The 25,232-nt window shown below is 33.3% G+C and overlaps 1 long non-coding RNA gene across 1 annotated transcript in view; it reads left to right on the top strand.

Moving 5' to 3' along the window:
* LOC146993509 (uncharacterized) overlaps positions 1–25,139 on the top strand; it is a 252,136-nt gene extending 226,997 nt beyond the window's left edge. Inside the window, exons 2-4 of the long non-coding RNA XR_015044376.1 lie at positions 9,726–9,826; positions 14,974–15,085; positions 25,007–25,139. This is a non-coding gene — a long non-coding RNA (uncharacterized LOC146993509). The remainder of the gene's footprint in view (positions 1–9,725; positions 9,827–14,973; positions 15,086–25,006) is intronic.
* The last annotated feature ends 93 nt before the right edge of the window (positions 25,140–25,232 follow it).

Genomic DNA, 25,232 nt, shown 5'->3' with positions numbered 1-25,232 from the left:
TAAAATATGCATGTATATAATCTATTTAACTAAATACATCAATCTAGAAATATTCCGAGCTCAGAAGTTGTTTTATAACAAAACTTTTGCTGCAGAATAGGAAATGAACAGAGAAAGATCAAAAGAAAATTAGATTTTATAAATGCAGTTCATGGTATAAGTCACATTGTTTACTGGATACACTAATTAATTAATTTTAACAACTGTCGTGGCATACCAAAATTAAGAAATTTCAGTTCATGATAGAGAAGCATTCATTACTCATTCTTTAATTAAAATTGAAAATCATTTGATAGCTTTTCAAATTTATGGTGTGCCTGGTTTGCTAAGGCATGCCTTCGTGCCTGGTGTGAGCTACGAAGGCATGCGGAAAGGAGAGAGAAAATACGTTATAAGTTTTCCAATATACTGGCCAAGGTTCTCATTCGATTACACCAGTGTTTCTTAAACGTTTTTTAGTCGCGATCCCCTTTTATCACTGAGACTTTTTCACGACCCCCAGGACCCCATAATATCTACGAAAATTTTGTGGGGTCCCATAAGTATTGCGCAAATCCGAGACACGTGCGAGTAAAACTGTAATTTTTTCACTTGTATTGTAATATACTATTGTAGTTTTAGGTTATTAACTTTAATATCTAATTTTAAGATATAGAACAATGTGAAAATTTTAAATAAGTAAGATACGAAATGACAGCGACACGTGCAAAGCAAGGAAGATGAACGTTTATATTATAAAAAGAATGCGTCGAAATGTTTCCGATTTTTTTATTTGTCTGTATTGTCTTATCTTTACCTATTTTCAGATACATTGTGTAAAAATATTCGGTAATTGTAAAATTATTATAATAAGTTAAAGAAATATCAAAACTGCTAAAATTTTGGCGAGCCCCCTGCTGCGTGACCCACAGTTTAAGAAATCCTGGATTACACTATTAAAAACAGTAAAATGTTTGATTTTAGTTTGACTTTGACTTTCTCCCCATGCAGTATAAATTTATAGTAACCCAGCCGTCTCTAAGGAAATGTCTCGTAAAAAATCTGATGTGTACACCACGACTTCCTTATACGGAATATTAAATTACACGCATTATTTTCTTGAATTTCATTTAAATTGATTGGATTTAATTAAATCTACTTCGTCGACGGCGCATAAACCACAATAGAATAAATGCACTCTTTAAAATTCATTATATTTGTTTACTATAACGACACTCTGAATGCACAAACTTTATATCATTTGAAGAATTATCTTATCGTTGCCACATGTTCTATTCAAATACTATAACAAAGCTAGAACGATGTATGAAAGAAATTAAGCAAACAAAACAGAAAAGATACAGTTTTGCACAGACGATTGAGTATTTCTCATTCAATTAATTCAGTTCTCACTTCGCGACAAGGCAAAAATACATAAAAACTCAAAATATCCGTATTAAAAATGACGAAGTAAATCTTAAACACTTAGTTCCTCGAAAAAATTCCAGAAAGAATTAAGCATGATTTAATTCGCAATAATAAATGAAGGCGTTATTTTTGTTGTTGCGAAGCTTAGCTCTCTAGATTGGCAACAAATCTACAATTCCGCTCTTTCAAATGTAAACAAATATGTCCGCCGTGTTATTTAAAACTTAATCGCACTTAAGCAGCTTTTAAATTGTTGATAATTATACAAATATTGCTTCTAGAATTACGAAAGGCATAAAAACCTTAACCGGAAGATAAGAAGATAAGAACAACATAATTCAATCATTTTTAAAGCAAAAAATGTACAATTTACAAACATACAAGAGTAAAGACTGTGTCGAGTAACAGAGTGGATATATATATAAATAGAGTATTTACATACGTTTGGTGCGGCCGATTGCAACCAAAATACGAGGTGCACATCTACATGTTATAGCAGTCCTATATACAAAATTTCAACGTTCTGAGGCTACTCGTTTTCGAGTTTTGCGAGATACGTACGTACATACGTTCGTACAGATGACACAAAACATTCTGTTCAGAATTAATTTTAAAGCAGTTTTATAATTTTTTGGAGGAAACGAGTCTTTTATTCTGTCCTTATGTACAGATATCACGCAAAAACATCGTTAAACTGCATTCGATAGCGGTCAAAATGGATATTTTCGTTGAAATATGCTGGCTGAAACTTTTCGCGATTACAATACTTCCTTTTTACTTCGTACAAGGAAGTAAAAACTAACACGATTCTTCTTCAGTATCGTGTTAGGTCATAAACGTTTATGAGGAATGTACTAATAAATAGTTTTTTAAAGAAATTTATGTCTCAAATTAAACAGGAAGGACAGTTTCTAACAAAAGTGCGCCCAGTCTTTTTTATCAGTAGCTGAGGAGACATCCCCTTTCAGTACAGACAGGTTAAGGAAGGCTACAAGCTGCATACTCGAGATAGGGTGTGAGGGGGATTAGATATCGGAAATAACAAGGCGATCACAAGAAAGAATGAAAGCGAGAAGTGGCCCTCCGTAAACCTTCCTTCTGATGTTAGAGTAGAAAGCTAAGATTTATCTATGTTTTAGTGACGTAAATAAAGAGAACTGGCGTCCAGCTAAGAAAGAGCGCTGGCAGTAAATGAACAGCGCGCTTTTTCTGAGAAACAGCTTTCCTTCTAATTGAGCCGGCAGTACAAGATCTTTTGAAAGGTTTTTGTCGCTCCTTTGTCGCCTTGAGCACTGTACTGCTCTTATCTGTCTAACTATGTGTAGGCATTTAGTTTGCAGCAATATAAATACCTTTCGATACTTGCGTGCGTAAGTGCATGTTCTTTATGTCTTTTTATCCTGCATTCATTCAGCTATAGAATCAGTATTTGGGCGTCTGCTTAGAAATATAAATGAATTTCTTATAAATTTGTAGAACATATGTTTTTAAATGATTGAATATACTTAATTTAAAATTTCACTAATTCTCAGTTTCTGGAATTACAGTTAGTTTTATTTTATTTTGAGTAGATCCACCAATATAGAAACGGTGTAAGCTAATAATTATAAGCCCACATTATAAGGATAAAGTTCCATTCATTCAGAAAGCATTGCGAGCTATACAAATTACACTCATGTCCATAAATTAAAGATAATGCAAAATCAGGCAAAAGAAGAGTTAGAAGGAAATCAAATTTGACTTATTTGTAAAGCTTATTTATTAAACAAAAGGTAAAGAGCTAAAAAAGATGCAATATGTTTGATATTATTAAAAAAATTAGCGATTTTTTCTCCCTGGAGCAAATTACAAAAAAAAAATTACATGGTTGGTATGATTGTTAATACATTGTATGTCTCCCACACGATGCAATACAGTCCGTACAACGCCTAGGCATGCTGAGTATCAAATTATCGATCTGATCTTGGGGGATATTACACCACTCAAAAAGCAATGCTCTCCGAAGTTCCGGTAGACATGTAGGAGGAGGTTGACAGGCTGCAACTCGTCGGCCAAGCCTGCCCCACACGTGCTCTACTGGATTTAAGTCCGGTGAGAATGCTGGCCAGTCCATATGGGTGATATCCTCCGATTGAAGGCATTCGCTTACGATGTTTGCACGGTGAGAACTGGCGTTGTCATCCATAAACACAAATTGTGCGCCCATGGCGCCCAGAAACAAACGTACATGTTGTTCCAGAATGACATCCCGATAGATTTGGCTTGTCATGGTTCCAATTTGAACATGCAGGTCAGTTCTGGAACCCAGAATAATTCCATCCCAAACGAGCACTCCTGCACCACCGTAACGGTGTCGTTCAATGATGTTTTCTTGGTGGTAACGGGTACCTGGAGCTTTCCATATGAAAGTCCGGCAAGAATCAGACTGCGAGCTAAACCTGGACTCGTCGGAAAACATCACACAAGTCCACTGTTGCGGAGTCCACAATACATGCTCTCTACTCCAGGCTAACCGCAGGCGACAGTGAGTTGCAGTAAGTGGAACGCATCTGACAGGTCTACGAGCATATAGACCAATTTGACCTAAGCGTTTGTACACGGTCTGCCTTGAAATTGTCGTACCAGTGGCTGAAGAGAGCTGACGAGACAGGTCTGAGGCTGTGCTCCGCCTGTTTCTTTTGGCAGTAACTGCCAAATACCTGTCCTCATTCGGCGTTGTAACTCTGGGGCGACCTGTGCTGTAACGTCTACTCACATTACCATCATCTTGGAATCGTTGCCAAAGTCTGGAGATGACATTCTGGGCAATTCCAAGTTCGTCTGATACTTCCAGTTGAGTACGCCCACATTCCAGACGGCCGATAATTCTACCACGTAAAAAATCATCCAAATGCGTCCTTTGTGTCATAACTATTCGGCTATTGCAATGAAATGCTTATAAAGCGCCTGCGAACAATTTTACTTCTTTGCCTGTATTCCTTATATATCACTCTCTTACACTCTCTTCATTGTGACGTACCATTGGTGTCATCTGGTTACTTCCTGAAATTTGCATATGATTCTTAAAGATGTGTGTAGTGATTTTACAGGAGATATATTTATTTTAGAGTTCGATTTCCGCGTGACTCCAAATTATCCTTAATTTATGGACATGAGTGTATTACGATTTCTATAAAAATAAATTGTTATTAGAAAACTTTCAGTCAAAGAACAGATGTCTGCCATTATTCCAGATACGAAATTAATTTTTCTAGATATTGCTAATTCGTCTGATTATATTTTATATGTATAAAATATTCAGAAATATTAAATTTGCTTCATCCAGACCATATGCCTTACATTGGAATTTAGTATATAATTTCTGAAAATGTTTGGATCTCTTGCATTTTCTGCTTGTTGCCTAAAACATGCTTTACACATACGTACGTTTTTGAAATAGAAGATTTAAAGGAAGAAATAATAAAATTAATTAATGTTTAAGTTAATAACCAGGTTCCAAAACATTTTATTAAATTGAAAAATATATTGAAAAGACAGGGATTAACTTTTCTTTTTAATTTTTTAACTCTTTATGGTATCATAATATTACCTTAAACCTTAACTAGAGGGTAATGTAGGATTTTGAAGAGTTAAGGACTTACTTGTAAATATAATTTTGTAAAAAATGATATTTTATCATTACAGGATTGTTTTCTTTTACTAATGAAGGGCCAACTCTTTTCAAAATTCTCAATTATAGCCCGAATTGAGGGAGGTTTTTATCTTATTTTTCTGATTTCATTACCTTTGGCCAGTATTTAGTTAAAGTTTTGATTGAACTTGTAATTTCAGTTTTAAATTATGCAGTCTAGCACAAAAAATTCTTACAATAATTCTGTATTTTTTCCCAACTCAAATTCAATTACAATATTTGGACTTTAACTTAATTTTACTAAAAAAAATGTTTAAATAAAAAAAAATTCAAAAACATTTTTTCAAAATTTTTACATCTTTAGTAGTTTGCAGCTTTTATTTTCACAAACAGTAGCAGTTCACAATTTCTACTTTTTACACATTTTAATGCCTCAAAGTTAGCAACATTTTTGCACAGAAAGCAAGCATTTTACATTATTAAAATTTACAGCATAGGTTTTTACAATAGCTCTCACAAGTAGCAGCTTTACACTCAACTTTACATTGCCCTCTATTTATACAGTTAGCAGAAGCAAACTACTCAGCTTCACCTAGTTTAGCAAATGACAACTAGGTAAGTTAAATTAAAACTTACTATTTATTTGCTTTATTATTATTATTATTATATTTTGCTAGTTGTAATGAAGTTTGCTAGTTGCCAAAGGTAATGAAGTTGTTTTGCTAGTTGCCAAAGGCAGTGAAGTTGTTTTGCTAGTTGCCAAAGGTAATGAAGTTGTTTTGCTAGTTGCCAAAGGTAATGAAATCAGAAAAATAAGATAAAAATCTTCCCTCAATTCGGGCTATAATTGAGACTTTTGAAAAAAGTTGGCTCTTCATTAGTAAAAGGAAACAATCCTGTATTGATAAAATATCATTTTTACAAAATTATATTTACAAGTAAGTCCTTAACTCTTCAAAATCCTCCATGACCCTCCACAGTTAAGGTTTAAGGTAATATTATCATACTATAAAGAGTTAAAAAATTAAAAAGAAAAGTTAATCCTTGTCTTTTCAATATAGTTTATTTTAGGCTTACATGCATAATTCGTGTTGGGGAAGCTTCCAGTAGGCAAGAGTTTCTTAATTACTTTGGTTTTCTACACTTAATTGGCATTAAAATTGACTTGATTGACATTAAAAATGTGCTTTGCCTTCGCCGGGACTCGAACCTGGACCTTCCGAATACGTGCTGGGTGTGCTAACAGTTACACCGTGAAGGCATGCGGAAAGGAGGGAGAAAATACCTTATTTATATAGAAATACCTTATTTATATAGAAAATACCTTATAAGATTTCCAATATCTCCATTGCCCAAGGTTCACATTCGATTACACCAGGGTCGCCCTCTAAAAGGGGAAGTATATAAAGTATTTCTCCCGCCTTCGTGGTGTGGTGGTCTGCACGCTCAGCGCGTAATTTAGAGGTCCGCGGTTCGATTCCCGGCGAAGGCGTTGCATATTTTTCATCTTTCCTGCTTCCAAAATTACCTAATGTCTCTACAAAGGTAAAAGGAGGAAAAGGTTGTAGAATATATAAGGTAAAAGGAGGAAAAGGTAATAGAATATATTTTAATTTTCTTGCCGCTTAACATAAATTTGAACACTGTAATTTGTTATGCATTTTATTAGATAAGTATATTTATTTAGCAGATTAGAGCTTCTTTCATCTGTGAAGCTGTGACAAGGAAGGCAAAGTAAGTTGTGCAAGTTAGTTGTTTCATATAATTAGAGTAAAATCAATTAGACTCGTGAAAACTTGGTACTTGTTGGTTATCCGATTTACGCCGATATCACGCAAACAAACTATTAGTGCCTTTTTTTTTATAAAACTGGTTGTTTGATTTCCAGCGGATATTACCTCGCAATCGCATTCAAAATTACATCAAACAGATTTTCATTCTCTGCACTTCTCTATGCCTCCATATATATAACTCTTATAATTAAGAAGACAAACGATAACGAGCTGTACCCCTTTGCTGCTTATTACTCCATTTTGCTGATCCCCATGCGCTCTCCAACGTTTGTGTGTGGATACCAGTCTCAGGATCAAAGCTGAGGTCGGGAAAAAAATGAAGGCATCTCCTCCTTCCTTTAGCCCCTTCAAAAAGGGAATGGTGCTACTTTGGTAGACGGTTGCACGGATTTTTGGCGGTTTACGTTGGCGCAATTGTTGGCGCGATTTTTAAAAACGTCAGCCATCTTGAAAAACGCTGTTTTTACGCATAGTAAAGTATTCGAAACTTAAAAAAAATAAATATCGTTAAAAGTAATAGATTAATTTTTTGTTGAAAATGTCGTTTTTTAAGATGGCAGGCAAGTGTAAATAAATACATTTACTATGAGTATAAAATACTAAAGTAAGGTTATTATTACTTTCATATAGCAAAGAAGAGAATAAAAACACCGCTATAAAAACATTGTGCCAACGTTTAATTAGATTAAAATATTACTGAAATTGAATATCGAATTAAAAACCATCATACTAACATTTAAAAGAATTAGAATATTATTAAATTCAAATACTTTAAAATACGTTATATAGAATATAATTAACATTAAAACATATGGACAATAATTATCTCAGCAATTTCTGAAAATAGTGTATTAATTTTTTTAACAAAAATTGAAGTATACAATTATAAAATAAAAGAAAAATATGTACTTACATTTTTTTGAGTGTTTAACCTATTCTTTACTGATAAGTACCACAATAAAAAATCAGAATCATAATTTAGATAACATCTTTGAAGACATCTTTGAAGGAATTCGAAGATATGAATTAAATTTTAAAACGGCGCGGAAATGCACAAATTGTCAGTAACCAATCAGGGAGCTGATTACAGCTCGCCAATGCACAAATATTCTATAACCAATCAGAGAGCTTATTACATCACGGCTAGAATTAAAATTATTTAAAAATTCATACATAATAAAATCATTTTTTTAAAAAAATGCAAAATTAAATTGTATTTTAATATTTAAGAGCCATAAATAATGTTTAAAACATTAGATTAAATTTATACATATTAAAACGAATTACTTTTAAAGTAAGGTGACGTCATTGATTACATCATCCACAACATAAAATTTCATAAAATATGATAAACAATAAAATTTTTATTTCAAATAAAAATGCAAAATTAAATTGATTTTTAATATTTAAAAGCCATAAATAATATTTTAAACACGGAATTTATGCACAATAAAACGCATTATTTTTTAAATAAAATGACAACAAAGTATCGGTTACCATAAATAACTTATCCAGCAATGGCTTTACCATAAGTTGTATTACTCGCCAAAGGAAAATCGCCAAAACATCGCCAAAATCCGTGCAACCGTCTACCAAAGTAGCACCAAGGGAATATTAAAAAGAAACGAAAAACTAAAAAAAAATCTCATGTTTGTAAAAGTATCCGAAACAGCTTTTGGAGTTACCGAACGTTTACAGACTCATAATCACAGATGGTATTTTGGGAGCTGTAACGGCGTGTGCCTGATAAACAAGTTTTAAAAAATTAAGCCATTTAGAAAAGAAGTTATCTTTTCCAAGGAAAAATAATTAAACGCATGTTAAGTTCAATCAAAGCCTGTTTACTATGAATTTAAATGGACAGATTATATTTGAGTTGAAGGACTCCGTATGTGTTTGGCTGTTCTAAAAAATTATTTTATGACTTGAATATACATTTCAGCAAAGAGATTGTACGTTGTATTAATTAGTTTTAAGAAGTTGATATTTTAGTTACCGTATAATTTAACTGCACATTCCAGTTTCTGTTTAAAGCTGTAATTTTAGTTTGGTTTAATGTGAAATTGCAGAGGATGTAACTTCTTAGAAATATAGCTTTCTTGTTAAAAGTATATAGACGTTAAGAATTTAGCGCCTGTCGGTTTCGTAAGAAATGCAAGGGTTAATTTTAGTCTGCTTAGCAATTTTAATTATGCGATTCTGTAGATTTTGAGCTTCTTTGTTAGCTGTCTGCATTTTTCTCGCAGAATATCCCTTTAGCGGAATACAATACTTTTTATCAAGCTCCAAAAAATGAGAATTTTATCAAGCTAATGTTTGAGCACTAATTGAAAATCACCTTTAAAGACCTAAATTTATTGTGAAAGTTGCATTTCTTCCTTAGCTTCATGACAACGCGAAAATATCCCTTTTTTATCAAGAAGACGGTGAAAGGAAAATAAAATGTCTAGACATTTGCATAGTAAAAAAAATGTTGACCCAAGAAAGCTGTCATTTGTCGGTCACCGAGGCAACAGCAATTAGCTAGTGGTATGTATTTCCTCCTTTCCTTGCTAACTCAATTAATCCCTCAGAAAAAGTCTCTCAGCTATTAATTAGCATGTGCTCTTAAATGTTTTCCTACGAGTAATTGACTCACATTCACAGTTCCACGTAAATTCTGCAACAGATAGCAGAATCGTAATCTGTTCTTTTTTTTCCGTTGTTACATTAAATTGCTGTCAAGCGAAAGAGATGGGAGTTTTTTGTGAAACTTTTCGTGTCACTTTTCGGAATGCAATTTAGAAAAAGCTGAAGTTAGGAACCACAAATTCTGAATTAAGGAGTCTTTTTTATTGTTTAGTGTCGTATAATTGATTATTATTAAGCATTCTTACTGTTTTGTTTCATTACAGCTCATTTCAATCTGGTTTCATTTCACGCTAGATGGCTCTTCTGTGGATAACACATTGGATCTTTTTTGGAAGACAGTGGCTGATGCTTATTACATCGAAAAGTAAGTAAAAAGCAGATAATTTTTTTTCCAGGTGTTTGGCAGGTAATTTAGTTAAAATTAAGGTGTATAAAAGACAAAGTGTCTTAATATGAATACCGTAGTGTGATTTATGGAAATTAGGTTTCGTAAGCAAATTTATAGTTGAATGCTATTTCAAATAAAAAGTACCGACGCGAAAAATTCTTCATTGGTTGATCATATAAGGACCTTACCCTTGAAGGGAATAGAGTGTTAAAAAAATATGCATTCTTTGTATAGGGATTATACCTTTTTAATGTTTATGATGATGTAACTATTACAATTTATTCCGGAAAACGGAAATCCAGAAGTGAAATTTTATAAATTTATTCGCCATACCGTGATTTAGAAATGATCTGAAGAATTACTAATAAAATTTTTAAATAATTGTAATTATTTTAAATAATTTATTATTATTATTATTTTTAATAGTTTTTAAATAATTAAATAACTGCACGTTTAAAAAACTACGAAGAATGTCTTACCTTTATTATTAATTTTTTCATTTCTTATCCATCGCACTGGTATTTCATTTATTATTTAATGCCTCGTAAGCATGAAAACTGTTACAAAAAGTTATGTATTTCCCCAGAATGAACTTTATATATTTTCCTTAAGGCACTGAGCATATTTATTGGGGAAAAATCATTGGTTTATATAACATATTTAGGTGAAATTTTATAATACATGTAACATTAGTCTTCAATAACAAAGATGGACCATACAAACTTCTAATTTTTTTAACATGCCCAAAGTAAGCATTACATTTTTCATTTGCCTTTCATGTGATAATTCCTTTTCTTATCATTCCTCATAAGCATACAAGATTATCTTTACATGCTGGTGCTGCATAATGAAATTTTGTGAATTTTACATAGGATGCTTGTAAGGTTTCACATAAAAAGCAAGAATTTGCTCGCCTACCAGTGACCGAGCCATAAGGTTAGGTTAGGTTAATTGGTGAAGAAAAAGCAATTCAAGAGCTATCTGCTTTTGAGGATGGATGCCTTCGCGGAGGACGTTTTAAGAAAAATTATCTCATATCCACATAAGAAAAGCCACAAAAAGCCCCATGCAGCCAACTGTCCGCAGGAAACTGAACATGGGTCAAACTACTAGAGTTTAGCGATTTTACCGCTAGTGCACGCGACTGAGCGATATAAATCGAGGAACACTGATAGCTTGAGCCGTGTTCATATCCTGGTGAATGGAATGGAACTCTTATGCAATCAAAAACCGTTCTCTGCAATATGAACTTAGTTCTTTATTTTAATATTTATCATAAAAAACTTTAAAAATTCAATTGTTTTAAGATATGTGCATATATATTACATTATTTAATGCAACTTGTCGAATAACTATGAAACACAGTCAGCGAGCATCAACTGTAGCAGTCGATATGCATCAGGTGAATAGCATATCTTTCATAGCAGTAATTGGCCCACCAGCGGCCGAGCGGTAAAGTCGCTGAACACTGGTAGTTCGGTCCAAGGTTCGAATCCCGCGAACGGGCTGGCTGCATGGGCGTTTTCGTGGTTTTCCCCATGTGTAACGTGTATACGAGCCAGTTTCCCTTAGAAAGTCCTCCACGAAGGCATCCCTCCTCTTAGGCAGATAGCCCTCGAGGCTTTGCTATAATCACACACACAAAAAATCGTAGCAGTAATTATTACATTTCACTGTGATGAATAAGCATGCCATTTTTAAACAATTAATTGATAATTAATAAAATTATTTTCTGTATAATTTTTACGCAATTATACCTATTCTGGAAAGGTACTTTAATTATGTATTATGCAATAATTAATTATCCCTTGAGTAAACATATGTTACGGTGAAACACCGAAATCTGGAGAATGTTGACATTCACTGGTGAATGTTAACATTCACATAGTCGCTTGGTGTATGTCCGAAATATTTTCCAAACACTCTTATTTTTGACTTACACCGGTAAATGTCGACATTCACCATGTACTAATGGTGAATGTTGAACATATAAAAATATTATATTTTCTTCTCCGTAATTCAGTCGCGAAAAAACGCACTTGAAACTTAAAATAAGAATTTAAGAATATAAGAACTTAAAACACACAGTACATTCAAAATGAGAAAGGAAAATAATAAAAGTTAAAAACTTACTTAATTATACAATACGTTCTAAACGTGAAAATAAAATAATAGGAATAAAAAGCTTACTAAATTATGTGATTCAAATCTTATTTATTGCAACAACTTAAACTATTATGGCACTTTGAATTTAACAAGAGGCCCTTGCTTTTACAACTGCATTTATTTGTGCAACACTTCCTTTTGCAATTACTTTACAAATTACGAACTGATTACGTGTGTAAAGCTGCTTGAGGGTACCATTATCGTTTGCAAGTTTATAGAAGTTGGGGTCATCTATTCCAACAACAACCGCTAACACATTTCGGTTATCTGTACAACCATGGTCGACTTCAGGGACTTGTATTCGTACAGTTATCACCAATTTGAATCAATCTTTTCGACCTACACCAGAGCATATCTGTGAATGTCGACATACACCGGGTCCGAATGTACAAGAATGCAATGCAGTATTTGATCATTTATAAGGTATTTCTCCCACTTTCCTAGCGTCCTTCGTGGTGTAGTGGTTGAGCACGCTGGGCCGGTATTCCAGAGGTCCGTGGTTCGATTTCCGGCGAAGGCGGTTGCATATTTTTCATCTTTTCTGCTTCCAGTTAACCTAATGACTCTACACATTCACCGACATATTTGGTGAATATTGACATTCTCCGGTGAAAGTCGACGTTCTTTAATTTCGGTCTTTCACGGTAACATATACATTTCTATTGAATGAAATTAGGTACTGGAGTTATACTATATTTTTTTTTAAATTTCACTAAGCAAAAATAATAAATGCGTAGTTTGAATTCGATAAGGAAATGGGAGGGGATTTGTATCCTTAAATGAGGAGAATACGCATGCATTTGCAATATTTATGCAACTCCAAACAAGCAGAATCATTTGTCAAGTTGAGTATGACTTGGAGCTTGTTTTTTCTGTGACAGTGTAGACAATTAGTCAAATGTTCCTTTTAATTCTTTTATTATTTAGAAGCAGTAAAATTAAAAAGTATCGTGGTTTTTTTTTATAATAAAATAAATGCCAAAAATGTTTTTCGCAAGAAAAAAAAGAAGACATTTTAATTCATGGAATTCGATTATAATACTTGTGGATGCATAATCTTTTACATATGAGGACAACAGTTGTTACTACGTGTTTATATTAAGGAATATATACTTCCGTTTTGAGTTTTGAGATTTTTAAAAGGCGGATTTTAAAGGTAGACATTCTACAAAAATTTTAATGGTAAACCAGTAACAAAAGCATCGCTCAGTTTCCTAATCTCATTGATTTCAAGCATTTGTGAAGGAAGAAGGTAAGCGATACAGAATTAAAGACGCTGAATGGGTTGATCAATTTAAAAAGTCTATTTGTGTGTTCCAGTTTGAAATCTTTGTTGTATTGCAAACACTGTTGTCAGTGAGCATATATTTTTCATTCCTTTCTAAATCAACTCACACTCAAATGCACAAATATAAAAGAGGTTGATATGCTAAAGCAAAGTAATTTAATTTTACTGTTGATACGTGCCACCCAGCAGATTACTTTTGTATGTCACGTTAAAATTCGTGTTGCTCGTAAATCTTGAGTTCAACAAACAGGCTCCTGCTTGATAATTAATTTGATAGAACAATACCGCAGAAAACGCTTCCAGATTGTTTTTGAACCTCGGATAACTCGTTACACCACGCTAGTAACCAGAATCTTCAGATCTCAATAGCTGTCTGTTCTCAAGGTTGGGAATTCATTGTCTCACCTCTGAATGTCTTCCTTAATAACCGGTGAGCGAAGACTGGTTCCCAGGTGTTGAAATGTCTCTTACTGCTCTCTCCCCCCCCACGATAATATTCGCTAAGTTCCTCATCCAATGAGAAGTCTGGATCGTCCAAGAATAAACTAGGATAGGAGCCAGTGAGGTGAAAAATGAAGATCGAGAGGGAACGGGCCTCTCTTTGGAATAGGTTCCCGAAATAACTCTTCTGCTGTGAGCACTGTGTGAGCACTGTGTTTGCTGTGAGGGGCGCATAAACTTTGCTTAACATCTTGTCTGTTCGGTCCGACAACGTGTTGCTATGGATGATCGTTAATCAACTTTGTGCGCTGAGTCGCCGAGTTCATAAATTCCAGTTTTGTTGCTTGTTTTAAAGCTCATTGTGGCTACGGCAACAGTTAATGCTTTAAGTAATCGTGTCGGTGGAACCTTTCCAAAGGCAACGGATAACTTAGCCTCCCATCAACATATTTTGACACTGCCAAAAGGGAGCTTCTCTTTTAAAGAGGTATCTCTATTTCAGGTACCGAATTATCCTGCATAAATACTCGGCTCGGTACGAAGTTGGCTTACTTTGCTTGAAAGATATAAGAAAGGAAAAAAAAAGTTCCCCAGAGGGAGATTTCTGCAAAATGCTCGTCTCATCATTTTCTTTTCCGCTTTGAGTGACAATTATATGTTTATGTTAAGAAGTGAAACTCGTTGCTCTTCTTGTAACAATTTCCAATTAGTGAGCTGAAAACTAAACCCCTGAGGGTTCCTGAAGACATGAAGCAAAATTTTTCGTGTAAACCTTATTTCAAGTTTTCAGCAGCGATATTTCTTAGCTGTAAAATTGCTTGTTGAATTTAATATTGACTGGTGTTGGAATTCTCAAAGAAATCATAGACACGCATTGAGCGGCCAAGGGTTTTCGCTAAGAAAGCACAAATTTCCCAAAACTACTATGAGAACAAATTATTTTTTTTTTATTTTAATGTAAAAACTCTGCTGGTATTTTATACCTGGATTTGTGTACTTTTGATATATTGCCTTAATTTCTTTGACATATTTTAATATTCACGCATATATACGTTTTTACAGATATCACAAAAAATATTCTAGGCCGTATATATACGGCCTTGCAGCATAGATGGTAAGACCAAAAAAATTCATTTGCCATTTATTATAACAGTATTTAGAGACCGCATAATTGTGTTCTAGTTTATATATAACTGGTTGATTTGAATGTTCTTTGATTTGATTACAGGACATCTTCGATTTTCGAACATATCGAGAAGTTAGCTAAAGTTGCAAAAAACTGCTGGATGAGATTACCGGCTGCAGAATGGCATTGATTTATCCAAATATACATATTCTAGGTAGATAACATTCGATTTCATTAATATAATTTACTAATGTAGTTAAATTAGGTTCATTTTTTAATCATTTCCTTCACCACTCTTTTGAGAATCGTCAAACTGGAAAGACTAGCTAGCTACTTAGTGTCATACAGTCCAAAATGAAATAAATAAAACCGAATAATTATGTCATAAGCACATCATTTATATAATGCTGTTACAATAATAAGAACAGGCAACTATATCTTCGCGAAAACATTTTTTTTTGGGGGGGAGGCATGAAGAAAGCAACTTACGCTTTATGCTGAAAACGTAAAGCAAAACAAGTTGTGCCATGTAATGTACTCCCATTAACATTTCCAGGAGAGTTAGAATTTTTTTTAAACGGAATTTCGTGCCTTAAATTAGGCATAAATTTTTCTCACCCATTGTGTCACGACATTTAGAAATTCTAAATGCGGGTCACGAAAAGTTTTTTAAATATACAAATATCCATTCATGCCATTCGTTAATTCCGTTACATTAAAACCTGTTGGATATTTGCCATCGAACTACCATTAATGCATTTTGATTTGAGACCATGTTTTATGTAATCATCAAAGCTGTGCCTAAAACCTCTTGTACAATTACAGTGAAGCCATTAAAACGTTTTATTTTTAGACCAGACTGTATTTGATTGTAAGAACCTGCAGCATGTTCCGCTTTGTTTTTAGACGATACTGTATATAATTGTTTACAAACTTCAGAAATAAAATACATTCTATCTCTTTAACTTTCGGGCTGAAAATGTTTAAATTCTTAATTTAAAAATATAATGAGTGAAAGTGCACAAATCTCTTCTAATAATCACTGTTTTAACGAAAGTTAAAGACCAAGACATTATATTCTATAGTATTGTTGAGTGCGTACGGGTTCGTTACGAAATGAATGCACAAATCCGATGAAAAATAAAACAAAATTTATTATTATCACAACAATTATGATTAAATGTACTCCAATAATCGTGCAGTATCACAATATATCACAGTAGTTATCTTCTAACTACTCAAACGTTCAAAAGAACTTAAATTCAAAACAGCTAAAGAAAGCTAATCCGCGAATTCGCTACAATCAACAAGAGCAGTTTTCTAAACAACAACAAACTAAGTAACTACAACGAACTGAGAGGTTTTCCTCCTTTTATAAGATTTTAAATTCGCGCGCGAGAATTTTCTAGTACTTTCTCGAAACCAAAAAGAAATATTTATTAAATGTTTAATGCACGCGCTCTTGTATTTTCAATTTTCCGGCTTAGCTTTCTTTTAATATTCGTCACGCGCTGCACTGCGCGGGATATAAAACCATTTAACTTATAAATAAACTAACATTAGCTTTTTAAATACCAAATTCGTAACAGTATTTATATTTAGAAAGTAATAAATTACAAAAATTAGCGTTATTCTATAGAATTGCTTCTTTAAACTAAATTTCCGCAGTTCTTTTCAGAAGCATTAACTGAGGAAATAAATAACATAGTTTGAAAGTAATTATTGAAGCATCATATAAGTTAGGGAAAATACAAAATAAAAATAAGTATTATGGTTGTTAATTGTTAGTTTCAATATAAAAACAAAAGATAACTTTCAAACCTCTTTCCTTCTTTTTTGTCGTTCTTTGAAATTAATCCTTTTCATTATTTTAATTCCTTCGCTTAAAATAACACTTAACTAAAAGTAATATTTTTATATTTATAAACAGATTAACTGATTGGATAAACTTGAATATTAATAAATTACAGATTTTTCCAACTACGAATTAAATTGGTATATATTAACATTACGATTTTAGATTAGATTGTTTTACTGCCAAAAAACAGAAGCAGCAAGAATCTCCTACTTACGAGCTCTACATTTTTATTTATGACGAAAGTAAAATTAAAGTAAACATTTTCCATTAAAGTCAAGTCAACCCTTCTGAAGCATCAAAGCATTTTCAGTGCTGTAGCACAAGTTAAATTTTTAACGCTTTCTAATGTATTATAGACCAACATGAGTACTTCAACCTTATCGTATATTTGACCAATTTTTTAAAAATTACCTACATCCTTTTCAAATCTAGTTTAAGGTAATTAAACCACCATTTCGCAATATTTTGCAATGAAATATGTTATAAAGACTGTAGATCTCTTTTAGATGACAAAAGAATTAAGTAATCAAAATTAAAAGTAAAGGAAAATATAATGAAACACGTAGTTATAAGGCATTACTTGATCTGGTTATGCTAATTAGCCCATAATCGTAACAGACGTAAAACGAATTATCGCTGTGGCTGAAGTTACTAAACCAAAATTAAAAGTACAAGAAAATATAATAAAATAGTTGTAGGGCTTTACTTGATATGGTAATGTTAATTAGCCCAATAATCGTAACAGTCGTAACAGACGTAAAACGAATTATCGCTATGGCTGAAGTTACTAAACCAAAATTAAAATGATTACTAAACCAAAATTAAAGGAAAATATAATATAATAGTTGTAGGGCATTACTTGATATGGTAATGTTAATTAGCCCAATAATCGTAACAGTCGTAACAGACGTAAAACGAATTATCGCTATGGCTGAAGTTACTAAACCAAAATTAAAATGATTACTAAACCAAAATTAAAGGAAAATATAATATAATAGTTGTAGGGCATTACTTGATATGGTAATATTAATTAGCCCAATAATCGTAACAGTCGTAACAGACGTAAAACGAATTATCGCTATGGCTGAAGTTACTAAACCAAAATTAAAATGATTACTAAACCAAAATTAAAGGAAAATATAATATAATAGTTGTAGGGCTTTACTTGATATGGTAATGTTAATTAGCCCAATAATCGTAACAGTCGTAACAGACGTAAAACGAATTATCGCTATGGCTGAAGTTACTAAACCAAAATTAAAGGAAAATATAATATAATAGTTGTAGGGCTTTACTTGATATGGTAATGTTAATTAGCCCAATAATCGTAACAGTCGTAACAGACGTAAAACGAATTATCGCTATATGGCTGAAGAAACTAAACTAAAATTAAAAGTACAGGAAAATATAATAAAATAGTTATAAGGCATTAATTACTTGATCTGGTAATGTTAATTAACCCAATAATCGTAACAGACGTAAAACGAATTATCGCTACGGCTGAAGTAACTAAGTTGTGAAAAGGTTTACATAAACTTTTGATTTGAACAGAATTTAGAATATAAATGCACTCTCTTGTGTAGCAATATATCAGCCACAGCTCGCAGTGATACAACTAAATAGAACAGTCCAATTTAAATCAAATGTAGAACAGTAGTAAAATACTACACTGTACTGAAATACACTGAAATATCACTACACTAAAATATTACTGTAAGCTGACTCCGTAACTGTACCGGAGCGTCAAAACCAAAGTGTCGGCAGCGATAAAACACAAGCCGAATAGCTAAAACTGTCATTCGCAGGCGAAGCCAGAAACTGACTTTTTTCTTTTCCCTACTAATTTTAACGCTTGAAAACCAAGAAAGGGAAAATACACGGTGTATGCAGCTTCCGAAAAGAAGGCTTGAACTCTAAATACAGCATATTAAAAAGCCACACTAGTTTTTACTGGGTTTTACTTGATTTAGTAAAAGCTAATTAGTCCAAAACCCCTAACGCAGATGAAGGGAATTATCCGCTATGTCGGAAAGTAGCTACAAATTCAGGGAAAGGCTTAAATAAACCTTTTTATTTAAACATAAATTAGAACGTTTTTGCGCTGATACTATCAGCTGCAACTGATGTGATAGATTCAAATTGAAACATGGAACAGCAGTCGAGGACTACCCAGTTTAAATCTTGCCCTTGTCTGCCACGGTAATTTTAACCGAAGTCTCAAAATCAATTTATAGGCCACGAATAACGCAAAGCCGAAAATTACAGTTATTCAAAGTTGGAAGGAACTAAAGGTAGTATGCAAGTGCAGAGAGAAACACGCTGTGTCTTAAAATCCAAAAAACTCAGTTAAATACTGGCTAACTCATTTGCATTTTGGTGAAGAATACGGAAAGAAGAAATTATACTAAAGATCGAAATAATAATAACTAGTTAATTTAAACAGCAACCTTACACAGTTTGATATGTTTAAATATTTTGAAATTATATCAAAATTCTTGGACGAAATTTTCTTCTGTACTTTCTTTAAAAAAAAAAAAAAAAAAAAACGCAAGATAATGGTTGTGAAAATGAGTTTAGTATTGCAAGATTCCTTTTCGGCAACAATAAACTGCAACCCATTAAAAAATAAATTATAAGTGATGACTAAGGCGTTGCTTCTAAGGATGGAAATTAAGGTGTTGCTTCTTTTATGATAAGCGAAATTTATGACTGGCTATGCACTAACATGAGTAAAAACTTCTAGGTCCCCAAGATTCCTTCTAACATTGTTGATGCCTTTCGGATTCATCAAACGGGATACTGGAAAGAAAGAGAAACTAAGTCGTACGCCTTCTAAACCTTTACGCAGTCAATAAAAATAAAGGAAGGAGGGATTTAACGTAAGAACAGTGTTGGGAGACAAATAGAGTTGTTTAAAAGCCAAACAACCCGAAGAGATATTATGAAACATGTGGACTAAGACTAATGGGACATGCGTGCCATTCCTCGTTTCGGATGCAGCTGCTAAACGCTAATCATCGCTACCAGGTGCGGCATTTCGCGGCGACCGTGCTAAAGGATGCACCGATGATATTCCACAAAATGGGGACTATTCCCCCCCCCCCCCAGCGTTGCTTGGCATTTTCCTAGCTTTCCCTAGCGCATTGGGGACTGCTCTTGACAAATCGTTGACGGATTTAGTAAAAGCGTTCTCTGGGTAGGGCGTTTATCATATCCGTTTCGTAAAGCTGTTCGTCTTTGGTATGAATATTGTCCTTGGCAGTCCTAAGTCTGCAACTTGTTATCTTGTTGGTAAAGAGCTATTTAATATTTTTTCGTGCTATAAAAAATGGATCCTCATGCTTAAAATCAGATGAAATTTTTACGTGCCCATATCGAAAGGTAAATATTTGGGTAATGAAATCCAAGCTGATTGATTGACTGATTCCGATTCTGAAATTTCTGTTTTGAATCCGAGGCACGTATCAAATTTCTCTATTGAGAACAACTGTAATATTGACCTAATTTCCGCATCAATGAAAAACATCTCCACTTTATCAACTTCCGATGCATTATTAGAAATCTTCATGACAACTATGATACATCTGGTAATAGCTAGTGACAGAGGTACTAAGTTTGTTGCAGAATTAACACAAGAATTTCACGCCATATTAGGAGCAAGTCCTAGATTTGTAAGACGAGGACTTCCACAAACACCCTTAAACACAGGACACCCTTAACACACAGGACACCCTTAAACACAGAGGTGTGGTCTGTATGACCGCGCCAATATTTTAGAACTGCAAAAGTGCTTATAAGCTATATAGTTATTCTTCTCCTTTTGAGTACTTTTCAGAGCTTAAATTGCGCCGAAACCCTAAATCAGAAGGCCCGACACTTTTTTCATGTAACTGAACAATTATTTCAGTAGAAACTTGATCTAGAAAATTTTACTTTTAGCAAAAAATTATATAAAAAAAATCGCTTATTAAATTTTTATTTACCTCTTTACATTTTATTTAATTTTAATAAATAATAATAAATTAAGTATGCATTGATTAAATAATAATTATAAACTAAATAATAATTAATAAAAATCAACGGATTCGAAGTCTCGCACCCTTCTTCTTCCACCAAATCATCCGAGAGGACTTTCAGCTCGAATTGTATTTTAAGGGGACTCGTACACCTTAAACCCCTCATGATCTTCGAATATGTGACTATTGCAAGAACTGGGATATTTTATTTATTTTAAAAGCAATTACTTCCAACCTTTTACAGCTGACTTCATGATATAGCTGCTTTGGAAACTAGTAACCAGAAAGTTTGTGTTGCCACAAATATTTTTGTAATTTAATCCTCTTTGTGACAAAATATTTCGCCATGTTTCCACCTTGCGCGCATGATATTTTAAAAATGGCTAATGGTACGTACTTGAAATTGTATGGAATTCTTTATATGGGCACTATTTTCCAACTGAACCAACAATCTGATGAATATTTTACTACTGAAAAATTTTATGGACTAAAACATTACAAATTTTTTAAATAAAATACTTTTTATAAACTCAACTCAAAATAAAATAAAAATTTAACATGAAATTCTTAGAATTTTAGGTTCACAGTAGTTTCCAGACGTTATAAAAGCTATATATTAAATATGGAATTAAATTATGCAACAGAATGTTTTAAACTGTGCGCGCAAGGTGGAGACATGACGAAAAATGTTGTCACAAAGCGGATTAAATTATAAAACTATTTGTGGCAACACAAACTTTCTGATTACTATTTCAAAAAGCAGCTATATTATGTTGTCATCTGTAAAAAGTTGGTAGTAATTGCTTTTAAAATAATTCTTGCAACAGTCACCTATTCGAACATCTTATGGATTTTAAGGTGTATGAGTCCCCTTAAATGCTTCCTGTTGCATAGATACTAAACATTTACAAACATCCATGCCTTCTCCGAGATTTGAACTAGGACTCAACGAACTACACAGCAGCGTGGCGTATTAACCACTAACCGATCAGGGTGGTTCAATTATGAGTAAGTCAAATGATTTCTTATGTTACCTGATGGTGACTGTTTTGTTAGCAGAATGGGTAGAAATCACAAGGGAGACGGGGAAGATTTGCAGTTTCCTTTTGGAGCATTTCCGCAATTTGATCGACTATAATATGAACACAATAAACTTTTGTCATTATTGTTACATGAACATTCTTTTTTCATATCAAATTTAAATATTTTACGTTTATTGAAAATCGCAAATTTTATATAAGGTATTTTCTCCCTTCTTTGTGTATGCCTTCGTTAGCTAACGGTTAGCACACTCGGCACGTATTTGAGAGTTGCAGGTTCGAGTCCCGACGAGACAGGTGACTGGTGACGGAGGACGGGGACGCCTGGCGTCTAACAGAGGTAAACAGGCATATGTCCCACACCCTTCCCTATCCAGACGCAACAACTCCCTGTGGCCCTATAAGGGCGCACCGGGAGTTTGAGAGCATTGCATAATTTTCACATCCCCTGCTCCCCCCCCAAAAAAAAAAACCTAATAGTGGTGGATGATGATTCTTCATCATCCAGATGTGGCGACTGGGTTCCCTAATCCACAGTCTCCCTTTAAAAGGGGGAGTATTTTCTCCTTTCTCCATGCCTTCGTGGTGTAACTGTTAGCACACTCGGCGCGTGTTCGAAAGGTTCAGGTTCGAGTCCCAGAGAAGGCATTGCACATGCTTTACAACTCCTGCTTAAAAGAAAAAAAACTTAATATCTCTACACATATTTAAGTCTCAAAAGACAGCGATAATTAACAAATGATCTTCCTTTATATGACGCTTAGTTTGTCACTACGTATTAGCCTTCAGTCGTAAAGGTTCCAAAGACCCAGAATCGCATTTTACGTAGAAAAATGTTTGCCTGTTGAGTATCATGTATCTCAGAAATTCGGTCATTTTCTACGAAAATACTAAAGCGTTTTAACTTAAATTAATAATTATTTTTATGAATAAATGGAATATACATTTGCTTCAAAACATATGCAACTTTGCGTATGATTGATGAGTTTATGCTTAAGTTTACTCCCATAACAATTAAAATTTAAATTATTACAAACAAAAAAACAAACATACACGCATTGAAAACTAAACAATATAGAGACCAACTTGTATCATAGGAATTAAATTAAAAATGTATTGCCATTACTCGGTGAACTTCGAGTATTTGTTCTCATTTTGCGATTTCACAACTTGTCTGTTATATCTGAAAAACATTACAATATCATCATTGCTATTTATCAATAGTTGTTATAGATTTTCAGAAAAAAAAAAGCGATATGCTTAACGGAGTCTATACAACGCCTAAAAAATAAACGCAAACAGCTGTTTTTCAAAGGAATCTGCAGTGTCTCTCGGGGGACCTGTAGCTGATGAATATACCATGTGTCGGCAATGTTCGCCACTCTAACTCTCTCAAAATATTAGTACTACCCCCACCTCTGTGCTAAATGTTCAGCCCCTGTTTCTGGAAACAGAGCAGTAGCCCACATTTCAATCTCCTCTGTCTTTCAGTAGGAGAGGGAAAAGTGTACCGAAAGATTGAAGGTGACGTGTCAGATTAGCACATACCATGTGTAAGACGTAAGCCTTGTTTGTTTCCAGTACAGACTGCCTCTGAATTTCTCTTTGTTTCATTCTCCACTTTTACCAAGATTTGCTGCATTTTTTTTTCAATCTAATATTACTTTATTTAAGGAAAATTATATTCAGAAATGTCTTTATCATACGCTTTTTAAATCTGTGTTTAATTATTTTCAACAAAGCAGAAAAGTCTATTTTTCCTAAGCTTTAGTACATTAGATATTATTCATGGAATTTCTATGTCTTTTATTTATATTTTTCAAAGTTATATTCATGCGACTTTCAACTCAAGGAAAATAAAATGAGTCATCCACCTTCATATCTTTCTGTTCAGTGCTCAAAACTCTGCTGCTGTGTTACGAAGTAAAGTTTTTATAAAGTTTGTAGGAGTACAGTTTGATATTCTACACACAACAAAACAGGACTGGCTATTCTCCTTCTCAAATTGCATTAATCAATGTCAAACACAGAAAAGGTTAAACATTCTACTTTGCTTTCTGTTCGATCAAATCAATGCAAATATTCCTAAATATGAAAATATAAATCTGGTGTGATTGATGTAAACAAGCATAAGTATCTACAGTTTGTCATTTTATCGCAATAACTAAGAGGAGACACAGATACTTTTGGGTGAAAATTCGCAGTGTCCTGTTATTAATGTAAACAGGGATAAGTATCTACAGTTTGCCATTTTATTGTAATCAGATCGCAATATAAGTATCTACAGTTTACCATTTTATCGCAATCAGATCGCAATAACTAAGAAGAGACACAGATACTTTGGGTGAAAATTCGCAGTGTCGTGTTATTAACGTAAACCGGGATAAGTATCTACAATTTGCCATTTTATTGTAATCAGATCGCTATAACTAAGAGGAAACACAGATACTTTTGGGTGAAAATTTGCACTGTAGTGTTATTAATGTAAACAGGGTAAGTATCTACAGTTGCCTTTTCATCACAATCAGATCGCAATAACTAAGAGGAGACGCGGATACTTTTGGGTAAAAATTTGCAGTGTAGTGTTATTAATGTAAACAAGGATAAGTATCTACAGTTTGCCATTTAATTGCAAGCAGATCGCAATAACTAAGAGGAAACACAGATACTTTTGGGTGAAAATTTCCAGTGTAGTGTTATTAATGAAAACAGGGATAAGTATCTACAGTTTGCCATTTTATCGCAATCAGATCGCAATAACTAAGAGGAGACACAGATACTTTTGGGTGAAAATTCGCAGTGTATAGCATGTGCATAATTAAGTGAACATTAAAGTTTTAAGCACTGTTAAATGTAGCAATCAAGTAAAATTAGTTTTTTTAGTATTCAAGTAAAGGAGATTATTCTATGTTGTGTTGTCACCTGACTAATTTCACTAGTACAGTCTGGTTTTTTTAAAACTTTTTTTTTCAATTTACCATAACTAGCTAAGTTTAATATTTCTCAAAATATTAAACTAGTAGCATAAGCTACTAGTTTAATATTTCTCAAAAGAAGGTCCATTATTTTCTGTTATTTATTTTGTCCGAGATTGTTGAGCATATTTTTGTAACGTAACTTAAAAATTTGTCCAGTTTTTGGCGAATGAACATAAATGAACTAAAAAATTTATATACTGTATTTTTTTTAGTTTTTATAAGTTTATTTATATTTCTTTGTAGAACTGTAGACTGTTGTGACACTGAACCTGAAACAAACCTGGAGAAACCTGAAGCAACCGGAAACAAATCTTAATGAGATTGAACTGAGATTGCGAAATAGAGAGCTGCTAATTAATAAACAGTTGGTGGTATGGCCAGTGTTGTGTTTTCTTTCACACTGAGTTGCATAATTATTACATAAAAGCATACCTAAATACAAAATATTTTTTTCATCTATTATATTATT

The sequence above is a fragment of the Stegodyphus dumicola genome, chromosome 12 (genome assembly GCF_044657685.1).
Source record: "Stegodyphus dumicola isolate Sdum_Otavi_A_Nest chromosome 12, ASM4465768v1".
Taxonomy (NCBI): domain Eukaryota; kingdom Metazoa; phylum Arthropoda; class Arachnida; order Araneae; family Eresidae; genus Stegodyphus; species Stegodyphus dumicola.
The sequence above is the reverse complement of the archived record's forward strand: the minus strand, read 5'-3'. Positions and strand labels throughout refer to the sequence as shown.